General features: G+C 49.0%; 1 non-coding gene and 2 pseudogenes across 1 annotated transcript; 2 read left to right on the top strand and 1 right to left on the bottom strand.

Moving 5' to 3' along the window:
* Nucleotides 1-1,133: 1,133 nt before the first annotated feature.
* On the bottom strand, nucleotides 1,134-5,378 carry LOC149327326 (uncharacterized; annotated as a pseudogene).
* A 4,966-nt stretch (nucleotides 5,379-10,344) lies between these two features.
* LOC149327325 (uncharacterized) lies at nucleotides 10,345-11,590 on the top strand (annotated as a pseudogene).
* Nucleotides 11,591-15,059: 3,469 nt separating this feature from the next.
* TRNAF-GAA (transfer RNA phenylalanine (anticodon GAA)) lies at nucleotides 15,060-15,133 on the top strand. Its single transcript has one exon. It is a non-coding gene; the product is annotated as a tRNA-Phe (tRNA).
* The last annotated feature ends 3,922 nt before the right edge of the window (nucleotides 15,134-19,055 follow it).

Below are 19,055 nucleotides of genomic sequence, written 5' to 3'. Positions count from 1 at the left end.
TCACAGTCGCTGGCTCCTTTTATCGGGTTGCTGGAGGGGCTTCGTGAACCTTCCGCGCAGGCGCGAATTTCCTGGCTGATTGCTTCTGCGGCCACTCTGCGTCCACGTTCCGAAATGCAGCGTTGGTGTTGCGTTGAGTAAGGTGGTCCTGCGCCGCTCGATGGAACCGTGTCAAAATGCCTGCATGAGTACAGCGATACGGTTAGCAGTTGCACAGACGGCTGCCAGCACCGCTCTGATGGGAACGAACCTAGAGTAGTATTCGACCAGTCCCAGGAACGATCGAAGGCTGGCTGCATTGGTGGGTGCCGGTGTATCCTTGATGGAAGCAACCTTTTCCTCCAGCGGAACAATACCACTTGCTGTGATCCTGTGACCCAAAAATGAAAGTTCCTGCGTATCGAAAATACATTTGCTTTTCAGTTTGAGTCCTGCCTCTTTAATGCGTTTAAGTACTGGTGCAAGATTATTTATGTGCTCCTGCCGGCCCCGCCCGAAGACTATAATGTCATCTATATAGAAGAGCTCGCCCTTACATCCTTGCAGGACTTTGGACATCATACTCTGAAATGCAGAAGGCGTGGAAGCCAGTCCGAAGCACACTCGTTTAAAACGAAAGAGGCCTTCGTGAGTTATAAATGCGGTCAAATCGTGGCTCGCAGGGTGAAGCATGACCTGGTGGTAAGCTGATGCGAGGTCTAGCTTAGAAAAATTTGTAGCCCCCACTAAACCATGCAATAGCTCTTCTGTATGAGGAAGGGGAAAGCTGTCTATTACGACAGCTTTGTTTGCTTGTCGAAGGTCTACACAGAGGCGAATACCTCCCTCTTTCTTCTTAACGACCACAATGGGTGACACCCATTCAGATGCCGCCAATCTCTCTATCACGTCCAGATTTTCCAACCGATGGAGCTCTTCCGAGACAAATGGTCGTAGCGAGAGCGGAAGGCGCCGAAGTTTGGATCGCACTGGCTGCACCGTGGATCGCGTTTTGACGTGATGCACAAAACCTTTCGCGAGGCCAAGGCCTGGCTCGAAAACAGATCCAAACTCGCCAGCTAATTCCTTTGGGAGGTTAATATCCTGCACGGCTTTCGTCGGGTCAGGGCGCTGTTCCCTTCGAGAATTAGAAGTTAGCGTCGTTTCAAGGCATTGAAGAGATGACCCATCAATCTGTAGACCGAGGGCCTTGATGGCATCGATACCTAAGAGTGAGGTGCATTGTTCTACGACGTAGAAAAGAAGGCTTGTTGTGCTAGCTTTGTACGTAACTTCAGCGAAGAAACAGCCACGAACCGGAATTGCCTGTTTTGAATAGTCCAGTAACCAAACAGTCGGGGCCAAAAGTCAAAGTCAAAGTCATTTTATTCAGGCAGCAGTAATAGGTGCCTAGGAGGCAGACATAAAGGCAAATTAATGCCTGACTCAGTGTCGGCCCCCTTCCCCCCTTCCCAAACACATCACTCAACAGCAGGTACAGTCAGATCGTTAAACAAAGTTTCGATCAACATAAAAGGAACCCATTAATACAGCATAGCATACAGGGCTAATTCATACTGCGAGGAAACAAACAGCCAAAATAAATCGCATGTAGTAATAGGCAGAGAAAATAAAGAAGCGGGAACAATAAAACATTCACAACAAAAACCATCTGGTGTCTACTTGGAACCCAGAAAAAAAAAGGAAATAGTCAAAATTGTGTGCTCAAAAAGAAATGTGTTAATGTTTCTTTTAAAGGCTAGAGCTGAAGAACTGTCAGTAATGATATTCATAACCATGGCGTGCTTATTCAAGAAGTCAGGAATCTGATATGTTAACTTTTGTGTTCCGTAGTTTGTACGAATCCTGTCTCTGTTATAAATGGTATGCCGGAGATTGTACATGTGTTCTTTATGAAGATATTTCTCAGTGAACGATGATGCATTCTGTTTGATTTGAGTGTATATAGCTAGTGCTAGTTTTTTACATAGGATGTTTGTGATAGTCAGGATTCGGTGTTTTTGGAATAACGGTGCTGAATGAGTTCGGCGTGGGACATTTTCTATTTGGCGCAGAAAATGTTTTTGTAGTACATGTAGGTTCTCTAAATTTGTTTTTGTGGTCGTACCCCATACAAGAAGACAGTAGTGCAGACGGGAGTGTATTAGAGCATAATACAATTGCTTTTTTAACCATGGCGGTAGCAAATCCTTTAGTTTATAGGTGAGCCCAATCGTTCTTGATATATCTGTTCGAACTTTTGAGACATGTGTAGACCAGTTTAGGTGTTCCTGAAAGATTACACCTAGAAATTTATGTGATGCAACGCGTTCAATTTGCTCATTGCCGAAGCGCAGAAGAATGTCTGACATACATTTATTTTTTGGTCGAAATACAATATATTTTGTTTTGTTCGTGTTTAGGGCTAGTTTATTTACGTCAAGCCACACCGATAGGTTACACAGCCAGACATTCGCCTGCCTCTCGATATCTACAATATTCGCACCAGAAAAAAAGGCGTTAGTGTCATCAGCATACAGGATAATTTGCGGGGTTAGTGGAATATTTATAATATCATTAATATATAACAGAAACAATAATGGACCAAGTATGAACCCTTGTGGTATCCCATATGCGATAACACCAATATCTGACTGCACTTTGCCTACCGCTGTGTACTGAAATCTGTTTGACAGGTAACTCTTAATTAAGTCGAGAGCAACACCCCTAATTCCGTAGTTGGGTAACTTTTGCAGTAAGATTTCATGTTTGATAGAGTCGAATGCTTTTTTGAAATCAAGAAACAATCCTACTGTGTACAATTTATGCTCAAAGTTATCTATTATTCGATCTTTAATGTATAGAAGGGCCGTCTCCGTTGACTTAGATTTTTGGAATCCATACTGTTGTTCTACTATGACGTCGTTGTGCTGGAAGTAGTTTAGAAGGCGTGTATTTATAACTTGTTCTATTATTTTAGAAAAGATTGGCAAGACAGAGATAGGTCTGTAGTTATTAAGGCTACATTTATCACCTCCTTTATGAACAACGGATACTCTTGCAATTTTCAGTTTATCAGGAAAGACACCCGAACTTAGGATCAAATTGCATATATGCGACAAAGGGCGGCTAAAAAGATGTGCAACTGATTTTATTGGTTGCGCTTTCAAGTTATCCACTCCGCAAGCACTACTGTTATTTAGCTTTTTTACTAGCGTAAATATTTCTGCCTCTGTAGTAGGAGTCAAATAGATTGAACCCGCAACAGCTGAACCCATATATGATTTGCAGTCAAGGTTAGAGCTATCCGCGTTGTTTGTATTAAATGCTCCTGCGTTTAGGAAGTGTTCGTTGAATTTATTTGCTAGCGAGGTTCCCGTATAAGTTGTGCCTTCAATACTCAATTCCTTGAGTTCTTTCTTCTGAGTATTTGACATGAGATGGTTTGCGGTTTGCCACATTTTTCTTGGGTTGTTGATGACACCTGCAAACTTGTTTTCGTAGTAGGAATGGCGCGCTTTTTTAATGTTATGTCCTAGTTTGTTTCTTATTTTCTTATATTGATTTAAGTAGTCCAGAGCTCTAGTTCTGATAAATAGAGCGAAAAGTCTATCACGTTCCTTGATTCTGTTTAAAAGTGCTCTGTTAATCCACGGCTTTCTTACTTTCCTAGTTTTCCTGAATTCTAATACTGGAAATGATTGTTTATAAGTGTTCTCAACTTTCTCTAAAAATAAATTGTACGCCATTACTGGGTCCTCTGAACAGTAAACGTCATCCCAATTTGTTTGCGCTGTTAGTCTTTCAAATATCTTGATTGTTTCTTCATTAATAACCGTGTACTGAATCCATGTGCGCGAGGGTCGCACCGTGTGCTGTGTAAGGTGTGTTAGAAAAATAAAGATCGGTAGATGGTCGCTCAGGTCCGCTAATAAAACACCAGAGTCAATATCGGCTGAGCTACAGTTCGTGAAACAAAGATCTAACAAGGTTCCAGAATTGTTTGTTACTCTTGTTGGTACATAAATGACATTTTCATACCCGTATAAAAGAAACATATCAGTAAGTTTTTGATTATTCAAATCAGGACAAAGAATGTCTACATTGAAATCACCAATGAAAACAACCGATGAGCTATATTGTATGCAGCATTCCAACATTTCTTCGAGAAATTCAAGAAACATAGACAGTGTTCCAGATGGGGGTCGGTATACTACCACACATACTATGCTCTCGCACTTTATCATAACCGTCTCAAAATGAGTACTTATTCGGCAATATTTTGAGATAACACTGCAACTTAAATTTTCCTTGACATAAACGGTCACGCCTCCGCCTCTTGTATTAGTACGAAAGTACTTGGCCTTCAAAATACTGCTTAAAAAGATCGTGTGTAACAACGGAAACTGACGACCCAGAATCTACAAGGAAAGTTATGTCCGCACGGCCAATCGAAACTGTGACGTGAACAGCGGAGCGAGCGGCCGACGTCACAGCCAGAATGCTCAAAACTTCCTCGCTAGGAGAATCTTGGCTGTCTACCTCACGCACCGGAGCGGAGCCTCGTTTCTGGCACACAGAGCGGAAGTGACCCATGACATTGCAATGGTGACAACGCTTGCTTTTGGCTGGACAGCGAACTGATGCTGCATTGTGCTGGGATGAACCGCAGCGGTAACAATGAGACTGGCGGTTGTACGACCGCTTCGAGCTCTCGTCGGATTCTGGTGTACGCGTAGGCGTATTTCCACGAGTATTTATGCGTCCTACATCTACAGAAGGAAATTCTTGCAGATCATTGTACGCCTGCTCAAACTGCCTTGCCAGTAGTACTGCTCTAGCGAACGGGAGAGACGATCCTTCAAGCAGAAGACGCTCGCGCAAGCTCCGAGACGAAATACCAGCACGAACTGGTCACGCAGCGAATCTTCTTCGACAGGAAAAGAGCATGTAGCAGAAAGCTCCCGCAATGCAGTGATGTACTCATTCACTGATTCACCAGCTTGCTGAACTCGCCTACTGAAACGATGCCGTTCGGCAACAACATTGCTTGTTGCCGAAAAATGAGCGTGCAGCGCGGCGACTGCGATATCGTACGACGATACTTCAGGCCTTGTGTCGCCTGTGCCCTTGCTATCTTCCGACGCTTGCTGAGTAGCAGTTTGCTCGCTGAGCTTGGCGTTGTACAACGATGGAAGTGATAATGTGTAAAATATGCGCTGACCTTCTACGCCGAGGCTGTGAAGAAGTAGTGCTTTGCGACGATCCGGCGTGCAGTCAGAGGCCCCCGAAGCAAGCAGGTAGTTCTCGAAGATGCGGAACCATTGCGACCACGCAACAGCAGGTCGACCAGGCACAGGCAGGAACGGGGGCGGCGGTGCGAGTCCAGAAATGCTCATGGCGCCGGAAAGCAAGCGGCGAAAGTCACGCCCCCCGAAATGATCCCGTCCTCGTCGCCAATGTTGTAGCGGCGGGTGCCCATGGGGTGCCGCCCAAGTACACGAACTGCTAGCAACCAAACAATCCCCCTTTATTGCCACATACAGTCATATTGTTACCGATGAACTGGTTACTCAATAAGTGGGCGAATCGTGAACGAAGAAGTGGCGGTGCGCTGAACGACGACGACGTTGACAGTTGGTAGCTGGGCCCTCGGTGTCTGAGGTGAGTGCTGGCCATCTCAGAGCAGCCGCCAATATAGACTTACCGCCGTAACATCCCTGTAACATCTTTTGGTGGAGGTCGCGGGTTCGAGCCGACATGCCGACGACCCGACGAGCCGACGAGATGACGGGCCGAACCGGCGAGATGACTACCGACCCGGCCCCTCCGTCTGCGCCTTCCACGCCAACTGTCGTCGTAGCCCACCCTCGCGACCCGGGCACATTCTGCGGTACAGATGACGTGGACGTCGAGGAGTGGCTCTCGCTTTATGAGCGTGTTAGCCAGCACAGCAGGTGGGACGCCTCGCTGATGCTGACCAATGTGATAATTTATCTTGCCGGCACCGCACGCGTCTGGTTCCAAACCCACGAAGCAGAGATTGTCACGTGGGATGCCTGCAAGCAGAAGCTCCGCGACCTGTTTGGGAAACCAGTTGGCCGTCAGCTTGCTGCCAAAAAAGAACTTGCAGCTCGCGCCCAAACGGCCACTGAATCATATATTACATACATTCAAGACGTCTTGGCACTGTGCCGAAAGGTCGATCCCAACATGACCGAAGACGATAAGATAGGCCACATTCTTAAAGGCATTGCCGACGATGCCTTCCACCTTCTTGTATGCCGGGACTGCTCTACGGTTGACTCCGTTCTGCAGGTGTGTCGACGCTTCGAGCAGGGCAAGCACCGGCGCATTGCACACCGCTTTGACCACCTGCCTAACACAGCTGCCAGTTCCACGTGCGAGGATTTGCCGACACTGAGGCAGCCTTCAAACCCCGACAACGAGACTCACATCGTGCGCCGTGAACTGGAGGCCCTGGCTTCTGTTACGACCAACGCGCCCTTGTCGGACAACACCCTGGCCACAATATCCCTTATTCAAGCTGTCGTCGGCCAGGAGGTCGCCAACTTGGGCATGCCCTCCAGCCATCGTCCCGTCGAACCTCGGAGTGCGAGCCCCATCTCTCCCGTGGTCGCTACTGCTACGGCCCGCAACACCTTCGTCCCAAGTTACACAAGGTATCGCAATCCGGATGAGTGGCGTACCCCTGACGACCGGCCGATCTGCTTTACGTGCTCGCGCGTAGGCCACATCTCTCGCCACTGCCGCAGCCGTTGGTCCGCATATACACATAGCGACACTGGTGCCTCTGGCGGCAGGTGATCCCCAAACCGGAGCCGAAACCACATATACAACAAAGCCCCGCATCGATGAGGTTATTCGTTTAATGGAGGACTTTGGTTCGGTGTCAGGAAGTCGGATTAATCGCTCTAAGAGTTGCGGTCTTTGGTTTGGTAGCTGGAGTACGACACCTGCTGAATGTGCTGGTATAACATGGACATGCAGGCCACCAAAGTACCTTGGCGTCCCTTTGAGTGCCTATAAGCATAGCGCACATTATTGGAAAGCGCTATGCTCAATCGTTTGTCCCCCATGGCCTCTCAATTTTTGGCAGGGCGACCGCCTGTAATTTGTTTCTCGCCACTAAAATATATTATGTACTGCAAATTATTCATTGCGCAAGACTTCCTATCCAGCGTTTTCACAGGGTTTTCGCTACTTTTGTGTGGGATTCGTCTTTTGAATCCATGAGGCGTGATAACCTTTTTCGGCCTGTAAGCGCTGGTGGCCTTGGTCTAGTTCACCTGTATGTCCGACAGATAGTGTCACGTTTCATGTTTTTCCGTGACACTACACACCCAATAGTACGCTCATTCCTGCAAAAAAATTTAGTTCATGTTTTACCCAACCTCACTGTGTCTTCCAATGTTTGTGACCGTCCGTGTTTGTGGGGCATAATGCAAGAGGTGTATTTGGCTGTCCGTTTCCTACTTGTTCGTTTTTCTCCTGAGTTCCTTTTTTTAGAGCGCAGCTCTTTGGCGTCCGTTCCTGGGTTTCGCGTCGGCGTCGGCGTCGGCGTCGGCCTCGTAACCAGCTCCGCCCCCAATGTCATGCTTTTCAATTGGTCGAAATGCTCGTGACGTCACAGTGCGCGAATTTCAAATGGGGCCAATTGTACTTTGGCTAGTAACCATGCAACCAATCAAAGGGATCGTATAGTGATGCTGCAACTAAGTTGGACTGAGTTTAGTTAATTGCTTAATTAATCAATTAGCCTAATTAATATAGAGGAGAATGAAGAGGTCAGAAGAAAAGAAAAGAAAGACGCGCGCCGCAGCGACAACAGCGTCCGCGGAAAGAGACGCTGCTGAAAAAAAAACATAAGTACGAAGCCGCGTTCCCTCCACCACCACGCACTTCCCCACTCAGTAAGACGTTGCTCGTTTCATATACGTTGTGTCGAACATCCTAGACAGTTCCAACAATTGACAGGTTAATGACAGAACACGATGGATAGAAATGCAATAATGTAAATATGAAATAGCCTAATTAACCTTTCTAGTTAGACCGCATAAATCTATAAAACCGAGAACGAAATTGGTCGAGTTGGGGAATCGAACCAGGGTCTCCGGAGTGCGATACGAGCACGCTAACCACTCCGTAATGCCAGCTGAATGGTTTGGAATGAACAAAGGCGCGTCTAGCTAATACGGCGTCTTCGTTCACTCCCATCTTCCCCCTTCCCCTTACGGCGAGGTGCAGGTGTCCACCCAGATATGCGAGAGAGATACATTTCCTTTCCTCAAAAAATAAATTTACCGTCCAGCAAGGCGTACAGCCGAATTGGCGATGGCGTTCTGTGGACTCCCTGGCAGCGTTGCAAGACGCTGTCGCGTTCCACTCTTACAGGCGAAGCTTAACATGTTAATCACACATCAGTAACACACGCAGACAGCCAATGGACGCGTCATTCGCTGGCAGCACTTGATTCATCATTCACAACCACATTCTTAACGTACGCTCCCTTGCCGCACATGCCAAAGACGTACACCACGATCACATTCTGCGCCATTCCTCTGTACTTTGCTTTGCTGAAACCTGGATGGATCCCGAAGAGCATCTCGAAATCATAGATTTCCTATACTGCTGTGGTGCTCGCAGAGACCACAACAGAGCGGCGGGAGTCGCTATCTACTTGCGCACAGGTCTCTCTGCAATACCAGTCGAAATGTTTGGCACGTCACATGAACTTGGCGAACTGTGCGCCGCAAAGTTGCCCAACGGCTTGCTGGTAGTAGCTGCCTACTTCGCCCCTACCGCACTCACGAAAGACGTCGTGCACTTCCTGCAACTCGCATTAACCGTCCATCGATCCACACCGATGTTAGTAGTGGGGGACTTTAATGTTGACATAAGGACAAACAGCAATTTCCTAACACTTATGCGGGAGAACATCCCGTTCCTCTCGCTCGTAACGCGTCCCACGGCTGTGACAACCTCGCGAGGCACTTGTATAGATCTCGTCTTTGAGAATCAAGCATTGGTGTACCAAGTCGAACATATATCAGTCTATTTCTCCGACCACAAAGCTTCCTTCATGACTGTCAAGAACTGTTAGTGGAATCTTTGTTAAAGGAATACGTGTGAAAAATAAAAAAAAACTCTGTGATAGCGCATACATGTGTTGCTCGATTTCTTTGTCTCAATCTATCGAAAAGGTGAAACAGCTTTTTGCTGCGCTCAAATTTCGCATTAGGAAGTAACGTAATCGTCGGTAATTTTTTAGTGTCGAGGGAAAAGTTGTATAAGGATTTGATTAGTATGCTCTTCCCTCCGCCCATGTACCGCTCTCTGTATTTTGGTTTACCTGGGCATGCCGTGCTCAAAAGAGTACGTAAGATGCCAGTCTCGCCGTGTACAAAGACCCTTTTCTTTAAGTTCCACACCGGTACGTTGCCCGTTAGAACATGGTTAGAGAAAAAGGGTATTTTTGTGTCTACCGTTAATTGCCGTCTTTGTGATGAACCAGAAACAATTGAGCATTGTTTCATCAGTTGCAAAGATGCAGTACCCTTCTGGGATATCCTGCAACGCACATTTAAAAAAAAGAATTCATCTGACTCCACATTCTGTTCGCTATCTCACTGCGCTGGCATTTGTTGATGAACCCCTGGACATGTTCTTTCTTATTGGACTGCACAGCCTCTGGAAAACCCGCATGATGGACACACACTGTGAACCTGTTGTGTCTACAAATGATCACTTCAGTCGAATGGTTCATCTAAGAGACGTGTATGCCCAGACTGAGTACGAACCGGAGTGGCACTCACTATTAGTGATGTGCTCTGCATTGCCCCTTTTCTAGTGCATGGTCTTTTCAATATGTATTGTTTAACACTGTTTTCATAATGGCTTGTATATAGTTCATGTACATAGAACATTACATCACTGTAATAAATACCATGTTGAAGAAAAAAAATAGCTCAGTGGGAGAGCGTTAGACTGAAGATCTAAAGGTCCCTGGTTCGATCCCGGGTTTAGGCCGATTCACACGACGGACCGTTCACCCGCGGCCCGCGCACTACGTGTGCATGCGTCAGCACTTTGAGAGGCGCGCTGGATGCATGGTTGGATGGCGGCCGACAGCACGCCCCTCAATGTGCTGACGTATGCACCCGTAGTGCGCGGGCCGCGGGCGAACGGTCCGTCGTGTGAATCGGCCTTTTCGGGAATCCATTATTTTTCTTTTTCGCTCCAACACTGAGCAGGATACCCACACAGCCGCCAATGGAGGTGCCGCCTTGCCGAAATAGCTCAGTCATTCTACTTCCGGCCACCGAGCGTGACGGACGCAGGATCATGAGCTCCGGCGGAGCGGCGATAGCGACACTTGCTGGCCGCGGTAACAGGTTTGCTACCGACGCAGATTGGGAATACGAGATAGTTTTGCCTACCCTGCCTACAGGACGTGTTGTTCTTAACACGGTGTTTCTTCACGGCGACGTGCGAGCGAGGCCCTACAGGGTGGAAGATTTTCGGGATGCCCTGGCCAACGCTGGTGCGCTCCCCGACGTCGTGGCGTTGGGGGCGTATCAGATTAACCACGTGTGGGCGGTGACGATGAGCACCTCAGAAGCTGCGAAGAAACTTGCTGCCTGCAAAGAGCTACAAGTGAAGGGGCGCCGGTGCAATATTTTCGACCCTGAAGATCAGCAGGTAAAGCTGCGCCTGCATTGGATGCTGCACGGGGTGGCTAATGACGACATCCGGACTGCGTTCGCGGCGTTCGGCAACGTGACGGAGATGACGCGGGAGCGTTGGCGTGTCCAAGGCATGAAGCAGAAAGGCTCGACCACCAGGACTGTGCTACTGAAGTTGAAGCCGGGAATTAAGGTGGATGATTTGCCACACCAGGTCCGAGTAGCCGGTGAGCTGGCCCTCGTTGTTGTCCCTGGGCGACCTCTGCAGTGCCTGCGTTGCCACGGCACGGGTCACGTTCGCCGCGACTGCAAGGTGCCCCAGGTGTTCCCTGAGCAGGCGCTACGGACACGTGGACGCGGACTGCCTCCGTACGTACGCGTCAGCTACCGGGCTCGGAAAGGCGAACGACACTGCGGAACTCATGGACATCGCCGAGGCGGAGGAAGCAGCCACTGGTAGGGACGAGGCGGGCAAGTCGGCTTCTACGCTTGCGACGTCTGGGACTCCCAGTGACGACACCAAAGCGGCCGACGAACCAGAGAGCCAACAGCCGACGGGAGGCTCCCTCGGCGTCTCCAACGAGACGTCAGAGAACGGGGCGTGCCTATCAGAGCCCGTGGTCGACGAGGGAAAGGACCTGAACGAGGACCACCACGAGAATACCGGCGCCCGCACAACAAGCGTCACGCCCCCCGTTACTACCCCGGCGAAGCGTCCCCATGACCAGGCCAGCCCCGAAGGGGACAAAGTGGTAGCACCCGGCGTCGAGGAGCCCGGCGTTCGTCGTTCCGGCCACGAACAAACTATGCGGCCGACAAACGGTACTCCTCCGCAGACAAGGTACTACTCGAGAAGACTTGATGTTCTTGCGCCGGATGATACCGGCGGCAACAGTGGCGTCTAGCTGCGCGCTAGACGTGGAAGGTAAGCACCATGCTGTTGGTTCCTTCCTCTTGCGTAAAAATGGCTCCCGCCTCCGCCTTTAGAGTCGCTACATTGAATGTGAGGGGCCTGGCGGCAAGGACAAAACAAGGTCAGGTGTACCGACTTATTACGGAGCGCGAGATAGATGTATTGGCCGTGCAGGAGACGAAAGTGGACGGCAACGAAGGAACCGACAGCATGGTGCGAGGTTTCACGACTAGATTTTATGCTGTCGTCAGTCATGCAGTGGGAACATCGGCTGGCTCCGTGCTTTTTGTAAAGAAGATGGCGGGGCTAGAGGTGCAGGCTTATTACTCGTGTGTGTCTGGCCGGTGTATTGCGCTTGATATTTGTCTGAACGGCACTGAGTGGCGCATTGTTACCGTGTACGCGCCGAATGTGGTTGAGGAAAGGGTTGCCTTTTTCCAAAGCCTCCAAGAGCGCCTTTGCACGGAGAGGCGGCTCAGTGTATTAGGCGACTTCAATTGTGTTCTTAATGCGCGCGATAAGTCAAGCATCCGGGGGTTTCGAGACAGGAGCACTGAAGTGTTGATGCGAATGATCGAGAACGGAAACCTTGAGGATGTGGCAGAACTTATTGAGGGTGCGCGGGCAGCGCAGTTCACTCACTTCCAGGGCCATGTAAAGAATCTTTAAAAATCAATGCAATAGAAAGGGCGACATGTATCCGTTATAAAACAAGACGAAGCTGAGCTAAGGGCACTGCTTCAAACGCTGATGAAGCAGGAATGCAAAGAGCCTGGGAAATGGATAGAAGATGTCAGGAAAACAAAACAAAAGATAGAGCTTATGGAAGAACAGCGTTATCGCGGAGCACTAGTGAGGGCGAGGGCGGAAGACACAGCTTCTGGCGAAGCGCCATCGAAACGTGCTCTCGGTCTAGAAAAAGCGCGCGCTGAAAGAAATCACATCGATAAAATAATTTGGGGGGGGGGGGGGGGGGGCATCTTATCGGCATACACTGACCACATCAAAGATGCCTTTAATGAATACTACCAGAGGCTTTTTTCATCGACTCCTGTAGACGAAGTAGCTTTACGCATCAGTTTCTTGGTGCAATGCCACGGCTTGACGAAGAAAGCAAAAAGAGAATGGAACTAGCAATAACTCACAGCGAGGTAGAGCACACGATAGATCAGTTAAACCTAGGAAAATCACCAGGACCAGATGTACTCAGTGCAGCATTCTATAAATAATTTAAGCACGAAATTGCCCCAGTGCTGTGTACAATGTTCAATGAAGCCTAGGAAATAAACGTATTGCCTCCGTCTTTTGGGACCTCCCATACAGTGCTCATACCTAAAACGGATGATATAGAGAAATTACAATTGGTTACAGCGTATCGACCGATAGCACTCACTAATGTGGACTACAAAATTTTAATGAAGGTATTGGCGCGAAGACTGCAGACAGTGATTTCGGATATTGTTGGACCCCACCAGACTTGTGGAATCAAAGGGCGCTCAATTTTTTCCAACATTCTCAAAGCGCGCAGTGTGCTTGAAAGCTGTGACGACATCATTGGGCGAGTAGCGATGCTTCAGATTGATCTCGAAAAGGCATTTGATTGTGTTTCCCATGAAATTTTGTTTACCGTTTGAGACCATGTGAACGTCGGTTCAGTTATCCGTAAGGGTGTCGTATCGAAACTGCACGACAAGACTGATCGTTAACAAGAGTCTGGGGGCCCCCATTAGCGTGCAGCGTTCGGTGCGTCAGGGCTGCCCCCTCAGCCCTCTCTTGTTTTGTATTTACATCGAAACGCTGTGCATGAAAATCATAGAAAACAATAGTATTAATGGCTTTAGGTTGCAAGCAGCTGAAGGTAAGCTGGTGGCCTATGCAGATGACGTTGCAGTATTTACGGTTGGTCAGGGGAGCATAAGTGAGGCTGTCGGGTGTGTACGCGCGTTCAGCGAAGTCACAGGTAGCGGGGTTAACTGGTCCAAGTGCCTTGGGCTCTGGCATGGATGGTGGCCATCCCACCCGGACCATTTCGCCAACGTACCGTGGGCGACGATCCCGGGCAAGTATTTGGGCGTTCTGCTCGATGCTTATCGCGATAGCGAGGAGTATTGGAAAGAGCAAACTAAAGACGCACGTGACCGAGCTGAGGAATGGAAAGGCACCAGCCTTTCAATTTTCGCCAGAGCTACAGTCTGCAATCTTTTTTTTATCAGCAAACTCTGGTATGTGATGCAGGCTTTGCATTGCTCGCGTGTGAATGTTCAGAAGCTACACAGGATTTTTGCAGTTTTCATATGGGCGTCCGAATGGGAACGTTGTAGCAGAACGAACCTGTTCCGGCGGGTAAAAGACGGGGGGCTAGGGCTAGGGCACCTCTTTTTAAGGCAGCTGGTGAACCGTTTTTTATTTTTTCGCGACGTCACAGACCCGTTCTTGAGCACCGTGTGCCAAGTGAAGCTGCGGCGATTGCTGCCGGAGTTTGTGGTATCCACAGAAGAGCTCTCTGGTGGAACTTTTGGTTACTACAAAGAGATTGTAGCGAGCGTTCGGTTTCTTTCGGCACGTTTTTCCACCGATTATTTGTGGAAAAGTAAAAGGAAAAAGTTGTACAATGATCGTTGTGATATTGTTTTCCCGGAGCCCATGTACCGCGCCTTGTACAGTGGAGGCCCGGGAGGGGATGTTTTAAAAAGGGTGAAGAAAATGCAGGTGCCACCAGGAGTAAAGACTTTCTTTTTTAGGTTCCCACTGGGACGTTACCAGTTAAAAAGTTTCTAGAGGGAAAGGATTTATTTTTACCGTGGGGATCGAACTGCTTAATTTGTAAACAGCCTGAAACGATAGACCATGTTTTCTTGCATTGCTGGGAAGGGGTTTATTTTTGGGACATGTTACAAAGGACCATAAAGAAAGAGCTACCACTTGACGCGCACGGAATTCGCTATTTAAGCACTGATAATGAGGATGGGGCACATTTTGGTCTCATAATGGTCTTGGGCCTCCACTGTATAGGGCGCTCCAGAATGGCAGGCTACCATTGTGACAAAGACGCACGACCGGCCCGAATTTATTTTCGGGAAAGAATGGACTGGTTTCCTGCCATCCAAAAAGCCGCTGCGGAGCCTCCCGAGTGGCTCTCAAGACTAGAGCCGTTGCGCATGTTGCGGGAATTTTAATCTGACGAAGCCAGTCTCGTGCCGGCTGACCACGACAGTGTCGTTTGTATATAGCGTTATGTGTATTTTTGTTGTGCAATGTCATGAGCCAAAGCCAGGCAATAAAGAAAAAAAAAGCCGAAATAACTCAGTTGTAGTTCAGAATGGCGCAAAAGACACACACACAGGAAAAAAGGGGATGACACAAAGGCGCTCTTTGTGTCATCCCCTTTTTTCCTGTGTGTGTGTCTTTTGCGCCATTCTGAACTACAATCATGAACCAACTAGCCCCAAAGCAAGTTCTTCTGCAACGTAGCTCAGTTGGGAGAGCGTTAGACTGAAGATCTAAAGGTCCCTGGTTCGATCCCGGGTTTCGGCCATTCGTTTTTTTCTTTTTCGCTCCAACACTGAGCAGGGTACCCACACAGCCGCTAATGGAGGGGCCGCCGTGCCGAAATAGTTCAGTTTGGAGAACGGTAGACTGAATATCTAAAGGTCCCTGGTTCGATCCCGTGTTTCGGGAATCTATTTTTTTCTTTTTCGCTCCAACACTGAGCAGGGTACCCACACAGCCGTCTATGGGGGTGCCACTGTGCCGAAATAGCTCAAATGGCGGACGCGTTCCTCGATGTTCTCCGTACAAAAGGCTCGATCGGCCTCCGGCCGAGGTACTGCTCAGGCTTATGCCGGCATTAATGACTACTGTATTGTTCTGCCCCGACTCCCAACCGGTAAGCTTGTGACCGACTCCGTTTTTCTGCATGCAGACCTTGCCGGACGCCCGTACAGGGCACAGGATTTCAGAGACTCGCTGCGAAACGTCGTGGACCTCAAAGAAATCAGCTCCATCGGACAATTCCAGATGTCTCACGTCTGGATGGTGACATGCAAATCTACGCAATCGAAAGAAAAGCTCGTGTCGTGCGGCGATTGTTGTTGACCCAGAACCAAAGGAGGTGAAGCTGAAGCTTTTGTGGCTTCCCGAGCGCTTGGAGGATTGCTTCATCCGCGAGGCACTTCAGGCGTACGGGAAGGTGACATCTATCTCGGCGGAAAATTGGAAATTTTCAGACATGCCGTGATGTCGTCCTGTCTCTTGCTGAAGGAGTTTGGTTAGTGACGTTCCGCATCAGCTGACTGTGTGCGGCATTCAGAGCCTTGTACTAATTCCGAGCAGACCACGTTTGTGTTTACGTTGCAACCGCGTTGGCCACATTCGTCGGCACTGTCGTACGGCGCGGTGTGACGACTGCCGGCGTTTCGGCCACACAACGGAGGAGTGCGTCGTGACGTATGCTGACAAGCTGCGGCATCGTGTGCGGCCCCCTGAGCACGCTCTACAGGAGCACATCATGGACGCTACAGAAGTACTTGACGGGACTGGGGACTTGCCAGCTGCCGTTGTAGCTGAGCCTTCGAGTGTCAGTGCGCCGGTTGTTCCCCAAAGTGCTGCCGCGGAGTGTTAAGAGCCGGCGGATGACCATGCAGCGCCGCCTCGGTGTGAGGCGTCGGATTCTGCTGCTGGTGGAGAACCAGTCGCCGTCCTTGAGGCCCCTACGGATACCACAGCGGACCCTTCGCCTCCTCCTGTCAATGCTGGCGAGCAGCTTCCGGATCAAGGCCGTCTTCCAGCGGATGCGGAACCCGGTTCCGCAGACGAGCCGCTTCAGAAGCGCCGTGCGTCCTGCGCTTCCGAAACGAGTGGCGATGAGGACCCGGTGCGCAGCACTCATCGCCGTCGGCGTCGTGCGTCGAGGCACAAGGAGCAGTGCCGACGTTCGCGGTCCAGGAGGCCTGGAGGTGGTTCTCAGGCGGCTTCGCCGTCTACCGACATGGACAAGGAACTGTAGGCATAATTAGTTACAGTCATCATGGCTGCTTCCGCAGAGTTAGTATCGGAACACTGAATGTACGTGGCCTTAGGTCTCGCCAGAGGCAGGCGCAACTCCGCCGACTCTTCTGCAGCAGACACCTTGATGTTATCGCCGTCCAGGAGACGAAAATTGAAAGTGAGGAGGATACTGAGGTGGCCCTGCAGCTCTTTTTATCAGAATATAATGTCCTCGTAACGCATGCTGTAGGCTTGTCGGCGGGTTGCTGGTTGTTTCTGCGCAAGACACTCCCCTGTTCGGGCTTGACCTATAATGTCGATAATGAGGGCCGGTTGATATGCTGCGATTTTCTCCTCTATGGAAAGCCATGGCGACTAATGAATGTCTATGCATTTAATACTGTATCACAGCGCATTACTCTTTTTGAATGCATTGCCAGCTTACTGGACTGTGACCGGCACGTTGTGCTAATGGGTGACTTTAATTGTGTGTGCTACCCAGTTGATCGCGCCGGTCCTGATACACCCAGGGATAGGAGCGGTGAATTTGTTTCTTGTTACGGAAGACGCAGGGCTCATTGATACCGGAAGTTCATGTCCTGGTTTCCGCTTATTCACACGCATTCAGGGCCATTCTCAGGCTCGCCTAGATCGAATTTATGCATCTTTTTCACTTGTCTCTAGAGGATTGGTCTTTGAGACTGTAACAGTTTCGTTCTCTGATCACTGCATGGTGGTTGCTCGCCTCGGAGGCAGTGCTTGTTCAAAATTTAGGCCGAAATGGGCGCTTTGGAAGCTGAACACCTCAGTAATTAATGATGAAGATTTTGTCATTCGTGTCCGCTCGCAACTGGAATCTTGCCTCTCGAACAAGATGCCGTGGTTCGCCGCTTGGGAAATATTTAAGCAGGACGTGCGTGCTACAGCTATAGAAATAGATTCCGTGCGGTTCTTTCACAGGAAACATCAAGAGCAGACACTCAGGAAAATTTGTACAATCTGTATGAAATGGAATGCGAAGCACCTGGCTTATATACGGGTGATTTAGTTGGTATCAAAAGTGAGTTACAAAGATTTGATGCAGAACGTTACCGGGGTGCCCGTGTTCGATCTCGTACCAAGCGTGATCTGCAAAGTGAGCACCCGACACGACAGGCTTAGCTTTATGAGCGCCGTCATGCGACTGCGAAGTTTATTTCGGGGATGATGTCCAATGGCACACTAGTGTCCAGTACAAATGAGGTGATGACCGTATTTGTAGATTATTACACAGAGTTGTTTAGTGCTTCACCTGATGTGCATAATTCGGAAATTTTGGCGTATTTCAGCACCTTAGTGAGCCCTTTATCGGAAGATGATTGTTCTGTTATTAGCGGCTCTTTCACGCAGGTAGAGGTAGAACATGCAATTTATCAGTTACCTGTCTCAAAAACGCCTGGTCCTGACTGCATTTCAAGCGAATTTTACAAGGCCTTTAAATCTATTCTCACTCCTGTCCTGCCGTGGGTCTTCACAGTGGGGCTCGATATAGGAGCCCTTCCTCAGTCTTTTACAAAAAGCCACACAGTCCTAATTCCGAAAACTACTGATGAAGGAAAACTGCGCTCCGTAGAAGGCTATCGGCCCATTACAATGTCAAAAGTGGATTACAAAATTTTTGCTAAAGTCTTGTCAAATCGCCTGCAATTCGCAATGTCGGTACTCATTGGATCTCACCAGACTTGCAGTTTGAGAGGCCGCTCCATACAAAGTAATGTTCACACTGCGCGGACAATACTTGAATATTCCTCCAGCTGTCATGAGCAGCTTGCCCTGCTTCAGATTGACCTTTCGAAAGCATTTGACCGCGTTCGCCATTCATTTCTGTTTTCACTTCTAGAGCGAGCAAACGTGGGTTTTACTGTACTTAAAGGGGTGCAACTTTGCTACAGCAACTGTTCAACACGATTAATCATTAATGGCCAGCTCTCGAACCCTGTGCCAATCCGCTCTTCCGTGAAGGAAGGCTGTCCGATGTCTCCTCTGCTTTTTGCTCTTTACCTGGAACCGCTTTGTTTGAGTCTTTTGCGTAACAGTAACATCCGTGGGTTCCCAGTTTTGGGTAATGAAGTCACATTGCTAGCATTAGCTGACGACCTTGCATTTTTCTCCATTGACAAGCCCAGCATTGATGATGTGTTGTCCACATTAAATCGATTCGGCATCGTTTCTGGTGCTCAAATGAATCGCTCCAAAAGTTCTGGCCTATGGTTTGGTTCATGGGGCACAACTCCACCTCTGTACACTGGCATAGAATGGTCTTGTGTGCCTTCTAAATATCTTGGTGTTCCACTTCATGCCTACAAATCCAGTGCCCATTACTGGAGAGAGCGAGTTCCGGCTTTTGAGCGTTATGCTCAGATGTTTGTACCGCATCGCCTCTCAATTTTTGGTCGAGCACAGGCTTGCAACACCTTTCTGGCAACAAGGAT

The sequence above is a fragment of the Amblyomma mixtum genome, chromosome 10, assembly GCF_055824585.1.
Source record: "Amblyomma mixtum isolate Tamu chromosome 10, ASM5582458v1, whole genome shotgun sequence".
Classification (NCBI taxonomy): domain Eukaryota; kingdom Metazoa; phylum Arthropoda; class Arachnida; order Ixodida; family Ixodidae; genus Amblyomma; species Amblyomma mixtum.
This window is presented reverse-complemented; position numbering and strand designations above follow the sequence as displayed.